Below are 9747 nucleotides of genomic sequence, written 5' to 3' on the forward strand. Positions count from 1 at the left end.
ACGAGCACGACACTGAGATTTGTTAACGAGGTTCACCATCATGGTTACATCCCTGGGACATGACTACAGCCGCTCCTCCCCATGACACCTCTACAATACCGCACCCCAGCCGCCCGGGCACCGGCACACGCCGTCGGCACCCCCGCGTGTCTGTGCTATTGTGTTGACATAGGTTACATCGTGTGTCTACCCCGATATATATGAGAGACCTAAGATACAAGTGTCCTACTTGGACACGACTCCTATTCTATCTACACACAGTCCAAAATCAAGTCCAACTGTAACCTACCTTGTACAATAATATTCGACACAACTCTAACAATTCACAATATGAAATAAGTATTATCAGATGCACCATGAAACGTATTTTCGTACTATATAGTTTTAGTATTGTAGATGTTTATATTTTTTTATATAAATTTGGTCCAACTTTGTGTAGTTTGACTTTGACCAATTCTTATATGCAGAGTAAAAAGAAACGGAGGGAGTAGCTAGTTACTAGTAGTATGAGTAACATCACACATATTAAGCCAAAATGTGTCCATAGCCTAAGGCTGGTTGTAATGGGGAGTATCATATACTAATATCATGCATATGATACTAGTATATGATACTACCTTCGTAATGCATAGTATCATAAGTTAGTATCTTACGTTGCCTTATTAATTGCCATGAATGACACAAAGTAGCACAACATTTAATATGATACGGTATCATGATATGATACCACACCCTCTCTTTCCTCATTTAATTATATGCCACATCATCCAAAAAGTCTAGTTGGCATGCATGATACCGCTTATGATACTCCCATTACGACCAGCCTAATAAATGAAGTGTTGCATGTTACCACATATATGTTACTCTCCACTATAGAGGTAGTAATATAGGCTAGTAACATAAGCATCTTACTCGTCTATGTTACTACCCATTATGGCTAGTCTAAAAACGCTTCCTCGCCTATGCCACGTCCAAAGATTTAGTGTCGCAGGTGAAAGGAAAAAACAATTAATCAGCGCAGGAAGTTTTGAGGCAAGTATCGAGCGCAGCGCACGCAACCCACCTCTCTGGTTCTCCCCGCACACGCAACCTCTCGCGCCGCACGCCAACGCAGCCGCCGCCTCTTCTTTTCTATCATCGTCGTCGCCTCGTCGGATCTGGGAGAAAGAGAGTGCGAGGCACCTGCCTCTTTGCCTCTCTTACATGCAACTTCCGCCGCGTCCGCGTCCGCATCGCTCTTCCGCGCCCCGGCGCTGACGCGTCCACCACTTCTCCTGCGCCTTATGAGTATTTAACCAAAAACTACCACATTTCATGGAACCGTGTCCAGAAACTATCACTTTACAACTTTGTGTCAAAAACTACCACTTTTTTACTAACCCGTGGCAAAAAACTACCACTTTCAAAAAATGACCAGTTTAGAGGATTTAAACACGTTTATGACTAGTGGGGCCCACCCGTCAGAGCTGATGGGGCAGGAAAGTCAACACCGTTTATTTTGACTGTTAAGTTAACCATTATGACAGGTGGCCCCCAGATATCAGTATCTATCTTCTTCTTCCTCCTATATCTCTCTTGGTCATTTCAAGGAACACCCCGTCTTCGTGCCCCACGGCGAGCTCTGGTGTCGTCTATGTCACCCACCTAGAGGCAATCAGCCACCGCGTGCCCGTGCGGCCGCCGCTGCCACCGCTGCTTCTCGTGGCCGTACGTGGCAGTAGGGCCGCGGCTATGCGTTGGACCGGGGACGGCGGCACGTCCTCCGGCCCCAGCTCCACGCCCAGCGCTCCGCGTGCCAGAAGCTCACGCCCGTCCGTCACCGGCAGCGCCAGCCGCCCCGCCCACACCTCCCCGTAGACGACGTTCACCGCGCACAGCTATGAGAAGAACGCCGTGGCAGGCACTCCGGCGGCCCGCGCCACCCGCCCCGCCCACGGCAGGTGCGAGTCGTACACCAGCACGCGCACCGCGGCTGTCTCCTCCGACAGCAGGACGTCGCGCAGCGTCTCGGACCCCGCGGCCTCCAACCGGGAGAAGTACTCGGCGGGGTCCGGGCACGAGGCGAAGCCACCGGCGTCGAATCCGTCGGAGATGGCGGCCACGCGGAAGGGCGCGCCGGGGGGTGGGGTGGAGGAGAGCACGTGATGGGTGGAGACGAACGTGGGGCGGAGGCCGTGGCGCGTCAGGCGGCGGCCCAGCTCCAGCATCGGGTTCGTGTGGCTCGGGGTGTCAAATGCAACAACGCCGGCGTGCGCATGGTGGATGCGAGGGCAGCGGTCACGCTCGACGAGTGGCTCGCCACGGCCACCGCCGACGACGAGATGGACCTCGCCTACTTCGAGCCCATGGGGTCCGAGGCAGGGTGGAACAAGTGCGCAGGGTGGAACATGAGGTGTTTGTTAAAATGCCAGAGAGAGGGAGGAGGAGGAAGAAGAATGACGTGTGGGCCCCACCTGTCATAGCGGTCAACTTAACGGACTGGAATAACGGAGTTGACTTTCCTGCCACATCAGCCCTGACGGGTGGGCCCCACTTGTCATAAACGTGTTTAAATCTTTTAAACTGGTCATTTTTCGAAAGTGGTAGTTTTTTGCCACGGGTTAGTAAAAAAGTGGTAGTTTTTTGCACAAAGTTGTAAAGTGGTAGTTTCTGGGCACGGTTCCATGAAATGTGGTAGTTTTTGGTTAAATACTCGCGCCTTATCCTCCCCGTTCCTTTCTCATATCCGAGCTCCAGCCCTCCACCATCCCCTCCTCCTTGACCGCCTCTCCCCTCGTCTGAAGGAGCATGGGGCTCGCAGCTGCGCCTGAGCCGCCACAAGGCCGTCAGGTAGAGGAGATCCGGTGCCCACGGGCCGTTCACGCCGCTGTCCGAGGTCTCGGAGTTGCCAGAGTCGTCGTCGCCATACGAAGACGAGTCGGCGGGGAGATGTTGGTGTTGGGATTCGGGAGGGTCCAATCTGCAGCAAATCCTTGGGAGATATGACGGTAAGTTGCGCCACTTGATGCCAAAATTGTTTCTGCATTTCCCTCTGATGATTGTGTTCTTCTATCTCATGAAATTTAGAAATTTCAGAAGCTATTGTTTTCGAGTTAACAATTTTCTCTGTATTAATGCCACATTTCTTTTAAAAGCAAAGCGAACAAATTTAATGTGAAGTCCATATCCTCTGTTTCTCTGTAGGTGTATTTTGGAATGCTCGACGGCTTGCTGGCTGCAGAAGGGCTTCCTGAGGAATACCAGAACCGATGCCAGGTACACTATTTCTCTCATTCTGATTTCGTTCTTTCCATTGACTGAAGGATTTACGCTGCCGCTCTACCTGATTGCTCCAGGATATACTTTGTAACGACTGCGGAAGAAAAGGGCTTTCTCGGTTCCACTGGCTGTATCATAAATGCCCCGCCTGTGGCTTGTACAACACCAGAGTTATCAAGACCGAGGCACCAAATTGTTCCATGTAGAATTAACAGGCGAGTCGTTTTCTGTTTTCTTCTTCTGCTCGATTCTTTTGGAAATTCGCCTCTGTAATATATCTCGATACAGAGGAACATTGCATATGTATAGTTGTGATGCTTAACAAAGTCAGTTCGGAGCATGAATGTCGCTTTTGGTTAGCAGCGCAGCTAATAGTCAGTTTACTATAGCAAAATGTTATTAATTCTATGTAGTAGTAACAGCCATCCAGCCCCGTCTCTAGGATAATGCTTTAGGACAGTGCAAGAACTCGCGGTCTGGCAGCATGAATAGAACCGAGGCCGCATGTCACTACGCCACCCTGCATCACCCGGGGCCTCGTTCCTCGCTCCAATTGGCCATTTCGTCTTTGCATCTCCTGGGGCTGCACACTCCTGTCATGGCGAGTTCGCGACCAGCCGAATCATCCGCCCGAGGCATGGGCAAGGCCCAGCAGCACCAATGCTACCAACAAAAAATGCCTCTTCTGTCCAAGCTGCATCCGACACGGACACCACTTCAACCAAAGTACCAAACCATGCAACCAGACTTGGCTATTTCTAGTGCAAAAAAACAGCCAGCAGCCCCGGCCTTGGGTCTGATGTTGTTGTAGTGTTGTTGATGAAGCTTCTCGTGGTCTGCAGAGACTCTCACGTCCTCAGGGGGAAGGCCTCCTTGGAGTTTTGCAGACCGGATGAGCAGACGTTTGTTAGCAGCAGGTCGACGGTCGATGTGATCTCTCCAGGCCCAGGGTGCGCCGGCTTGCTGCTCTGCACCGCCGATGCACGCCATGCTGGCCAGAGTTAGGCTCGGCACGCCTGGCATTTCTCTCGATGGTCCAATCTTGTGTGGCGAACAAGTCTCGGAGCTGCGTCTGTGGAATTGACCCTCTGTTCCAGTCCAATGGTTTAGGACATGAATGAAAGAGTCAGCATGCAAGCCAAGACTGCGTTACTCTATTTGAACTATGCATTTTACGAATATGCTGACAGGTGTAAGATAGTAAGATTTAAAATGTGTTAGCGAAAAGATTTATCAGTAGGCCCAAACTGTACAGGTCCGCCGATGAGGATGTGGATGAGGACGAGGTCGAGCCCCCTCCCGCCGCGATCTCCTTTTGGAGGCTATTCAACTTCGCCGACGGCCTCGGCTGGGCACTCATGGACGCTGGCACAGTCGCCGCCGCCGCCCACGACGCAGCATTCATAGTCTACCTGCACTAATGGTCCTTGAATTTTCTCGACACTGAGCGGATTTAGTCTGCTCTCCACGGTCGTAGCGACGAGCTCCTCAACCAATTTAAGCAGGTAAACCGTTGCTTCACATGCTCGTCTCTTAATTGCACGCTTGACAGGGCCTGCAACATGATATTTATTGCCTGACTCCCGAAGGTAAATTCAACAACAAATGTGTTTAGGATCCACTTTATTTCTGCAAGTTGAAGAGGTAAAGATATGCATGCTGTGATTTTGGTTGCCAGTGTATGTTTGTTTAACTTTTTCCAAGGTGTTCTACTCTATGGCCCACCAGGAACCGGGAAGACAGTATTAGCAAGGGCTATCGCCAGTAACATTGATGCTAACTTTTGGAGGTGTTGTTTTCACTTGATTGATGGTACTTGGTATTTTCATTATGCGAGTATTACATTACACTGACGTATTGTCTAAAACCAGATTCTGTCAAGTGCTATAATTGACAAATATATTGGAGAAAGTGCTCGTTTAATCAGATAAATGTTCAGCTATGCACGCGATCACCATGTAAGTTTTGCTCCGACTTTCTTTTTGCAAAGCTAATTGGTCTTAAGCTTAATTCCCTTATTATCTGTAAGACACACATGGTGGCAGATGGTTATGCATCTACTGTTGCTGAGATGCAAGCTGTGACTTGACAGTTCCCTTGACTGAGATGTTGTGCCATCTAATTATATTCCGGTCCAACACTATAAAATTTTAAACTTCAGATCTCAGTATCAGTTTTGCCCAACAAGAAGAAATCAAACTGATCTGAATATAAGTACAAGTGCATTTCTTAGATCTTTGAACTTATATCACCATTTAGTTTATTTATGCTGCCCACAAATTTTGTTTCATCTTCTTCAAATTATTATTTCTAGCCATGCATTATCTTCATGGATTAAATTGATGCAATTGGTAGGACATGATTTAGTGAGGAACCAGTAACGACCGTGAGATCCAGCGGACGGTGATGGAGCTTCTTAATCAGTTAGATGGATTTGATGAGCTTGGCAAGGTAAACTAATATCATCAAGTTTTTTTCTCTAGATGCCTTTATGCCATATATGCAAAGAAATTGATTCAGTCGAAGTAATTTGCTTGCCTAAATGTGTGTGTGATATGACTCTAGCTTTTCTGTCTCCTGGGGAAAGTATAGCGGTCTCAAGATGAATTTTGCACATTAAGTTTATTGTTCCTCTTTGCTTCATTGCTTCTATGAATTTTCTGGGTGCTGATTTGCATAACATTTTATTTTACTCCCTTTCCTAACATTACACATTTTTTAGAGGGAAAATTGAGGACTGTAGGTTTTGTTTAGTCTGATTGTTAACATGCCAACGGAAGTGCCTGATTGTCTGATAAGCTTGAATTCTAATGATTTCTTTCTTACTGGGCTTGTTTATTTTATTTTGGGAAAAACTCATGATTTTATCCTAACCCAAAATTTGCTAATGTAGGATAAGAGAAAGGGGAATCGAAGCCTAATTCTTTTATATTAGTAGTAATGCACCATGCATACATCTAAGTATTATTTATGTTCTTTCTGATGAACCCATGAATTGTCACATTCTCGAAACCGTAAAAATTTGATGCAACAAATATTTAATTTCTCCAGATGTTCTGGGATCTGGATGAGATTCATATTGTCTGACATAGCTCAGTTTATGATGAAGCCAACGAACATATCTCTCTCTCTTTCTCCCCCCCCCCCCCCCCCCCCCAAGAAATGACCTACTTCTCTTCTTTAATCAGTCTAATAACTGTTTTCCCTCTTTACATGCAGGGCTCTTGAACAGATGTGAAGGTTTATTTTTTGCTGATATGTGCAATCTTATGGATATGTTTATTAGGCATAATCTTCTATCCTCATTTGAAGCACCTTGGAGTTATTTGGTGATTGTGTTGCTCTGTTGGATGACCACGCGCTGGTATTATTTTCTACTAGGTCTATGAGTGTAAAGCAGTTGATCTCAAACTGTTTGGTCCCTTGTTCATTTTACTTACTTGCCTTTCCTGTCCTTTTTGGCCAAGTTAGGTGTTTGAAGCCCCTTTTGCGTAGGAATCTTGCCTGGTACGACTAGAAACTGCATTCTCAAATATTCAACAAACTGTTGAAGTTATCTGTTACAAGATTCACCCATTTTGTAGTATTCATGCCCGTAAGATCTAAAATAGCTCGATCATCTCCTTGTGATGTCTTCTATGTTGTTTGTTATTACTTGTGATTGTATTAAAGCAAATTTGTCATTCTCAGCCAAGATTGTCAGCAAGTGTGCATTACCAAGCTGAGATTTCAGTTTCACTACCTCTTAGCAACTGTGATATCTTTCTGTTATTTTCAGATCTGCTTGCTCTGCATGGAGTGAGGGCATAGTCTGAAGAACTTCTCTGACGAAGGTGATGGGCTTCAAAAAATTCTGTTATAACTGTGGTGAATCTGCCGTTTGAAATTACAGGGCCATGGACTCCAATTTGCAGTGACGAAGTTTATATCATGTTTGTGCTCAGTCTGTTATTTCCCTTTATCGAACACATGGATCTACAGCACACTAATGGCAAGTTTGGATTCATGGTGTTTGCGGCATCCGCACTTTAACTTCTTGCTGGATTTGGTGCGCAATGATGTCATTTGATGTAGAACTGAGCTTGAACGCGGATGCTGCCTCTGCCTACTCAAGACACTGGCACGGTCGCGTGGCCGAAGGCAGTCCCAACGGGTGGCTGCACTATGACAAGCGGGGATGGCGATGACCGCTACATCTTCCGCGGCTACCGTGAGAGGTTGTGGGCTACGTCGAGGGCTCTACTGCGATGGCGATCTAATGGTGAAGCAGATGAGGAGCTGCTCGAGCAGGCGATGATGAAGGCGAGCATCGGCACGATGGGGTTGGCGGAGCGTGCAGATGAAGCTGCAGCGGCAAGTCTCGTGGCTGAAATACAACGACGTAGAGTGGAGCATCTGGTAGATACATCGTCTTTAGATTGCTTGTTTATTTCCTGAGTTTGATTCACTTTTGGACAACCATCGTATGTAATGCATCTTCTAACCAGGTATATAACCTGCTGCCACCCCGTAAGATTAATATATTTCCACCTCTAATGGATTTTGCCTGTATTACTATCATAGTTTTAAATAGCCGGCTATAGCGGAGCTATAGCTCCGCTATAGCCTTTTCAGCAGGGTGTCGCTAGCCTTTTCAGCAGGGTGCCGCTAAATGGTTTCATGTACAAATAGTCCTAGCCTGCTATAGCTGATTTTGAGGTCCGCCGCTATTTGGCATAGCCTGCTATTTAAAACATTGATTACTGTCATTAATTCAAGTATGTGTCGACTACACATGCATGTGGTGTACTCCCTCCGTTTCCAAATATTTGTTTTTCTAGAAATTTCAACAAATAACTACGTACGAAATAAAATGAGCAAATCTACACTCTAAAATATGTCTACATACATCCGTATGTTGTAACCATTTGAAATATCTAGAAAGACAAATATTTGAGAACGGAGGGAGTACAATTAGAGCTAAAAATCAGTGGAAAGTGCAGTTGCCTGCAACGCACATATTGTTGGAATTTGCTAGTGGGCTTTTGGCCCAAAGCCTAACTAAAATTCTGAAATTCTCTTGCACGTTTGTGCACACATGTGAGTAGAGTGAGTGAGGCTAAAGTTTAGTTTCACCTTATAAGTTGAGAGAGAATTGAACCTCTTTATAAGGTGAGCTCTTCTACCACTTGTATGAGCATGAGAAGAGGAGACCTACATGCGCGCTCCTCCTCGCTCGCCTTGCCACGCCTCGCCTCGCCGCGGGTTGCGGGATTGAGCCGAGGACAGAGCTATGCACGTTGTCTATATTTTTGCTGCTCGGGAAAAATTAATGAGTCATTAATTAATAATTAACGGACGCTTTAATTACTGAACCGTTTCTGATTCTTTTGGATCGTGATGACTCGGACGTGGGGTTTACTCCCACGACCTACCCGACACACACTATATAGTCAGGCAGACGTCTACCCTAGCCATAGCCGCTTCGTATGGTTTCTCACCACCGTTCCAGATCATTGCGCCGCCAAGCAAGTCTTCTCCATCCCTCCTTTCGGCGTGCACCGGGAGAAGGGACAGCAGGCCTCCGGAACCCCGCCTCTCGTGATCCTGTACGAGAGAGGGGCGATCAGGTTTTTGGGGAGCGCACTCGCGCGACTGCTGGCAGCGACGACTTCACGAACGACGACTTCTTCCCCGACCTCGGCAACCTCATCCTCGACGACATGGGCGACAACATCAACGCCGGCGGTGCTGCTCCCGCTGCACCGTATGTGATTCTATCCTTCCTGTTCGAGATCGTGGTAGAATTCATGTTTCTAGTATGTGCCCTAGATGTGATATGTTCATCTACTATGCTAGTTCGCATGATTAGTTCAATCTCTCCTACTGTAGTCATGATTTATCTTCTGTTTATTCGGATTAAATCTCGTAGTAATTTGCTCATATTTCCAACAATCCAAAAACCTGATTATAGGCAATTTACTCCGAGTGGTTTTGCTGCGCATCTGAAGCCGCCTGCCTTTAAGGGGGCGCAATATAAGAGGTGGCGCACGAGAGCAGTCTACTAGTTTCAGACCATGGGTTGCTATGACGCCACCAAGGGCAGGCCTGAGGGCGATCTTAATCCAGCACAACTGGAAGCTTTTGAGAAGATCGATACCCTCTTTAAAGGCGCTCTTTTGAGTGTTCTGGATGATTCCATTGTGTTCGTATATGTCGTCTGAAAACGGCAAGGACATGTGGGCTGCACTCGAGGCCAAGTTTGGTGCCTCGGATGCCGGCAACGAGTTGTACGTCATGGAGCAATTCTATGACTACAAGATGACTGATGAGCGCTCTGTTGTACAGCAGGCTCATGAGATACAGTCGCTCGCTAAAGAACTTGAGTACTTCAAGTGTGTGTTGCCGGAGGCATCATTGCCAAGCTTCCACCTTCGTGGAACAATTTTGCTACTTCCCTGAAACACAAGAGACAGGAGTTTTCCATTGCGGATCTTATTGGTACTCTTG

General features: G+C 46.9%; 1 long non-coding RNA gene across 3 annotated transcripts; it reads left to right on the top strand.

Annotated features, from left to right (window-relative positions):
- Positions 1-1442: 1442 nt before the first annotated feature.
- On the top strand, positions 1443-7800 carry LOC123167110 (uncharacterized). Of its 3 annotated transcripts, XR_006483811.1 has the most exons (8): positions 1443-2987; positions 3184-3255; positions 3336-5047; positions 5130-5216; positions 5614-5709; positions 6478-6622; positions 6730-6765; positions 7037-7800. It is a non-coding gene; the product is annotated as an uncharacterized lncRNA (long non-coding RNA). The 3 variants fall into 3 exon arrangements; XR_006483810.1 differs by having other exon boundaries at positions 1444-2987; positions 6730-7800; XR_006483809.1 differs by having other exon boundaries at positions 6478-7800.
- Positions 7801-9747: the final 1947 nt, after the last annotated feature.

This window comes from Triticum aestivum, chromosome 7D (genome assembly GCF_018294505.1).
Source record: "Triticum aestivum cultivar Chinese Spring chromosome 7D, IWGSC CS RefSeq v2.1, whole genome shotgun sequence".
Taxonomy (NCBI): Eukaryota; Viridiplantae; Streptophyta; class Magnoliopsida; order Poales; family Poaceae; genus Triticum; species Triticum aestivum.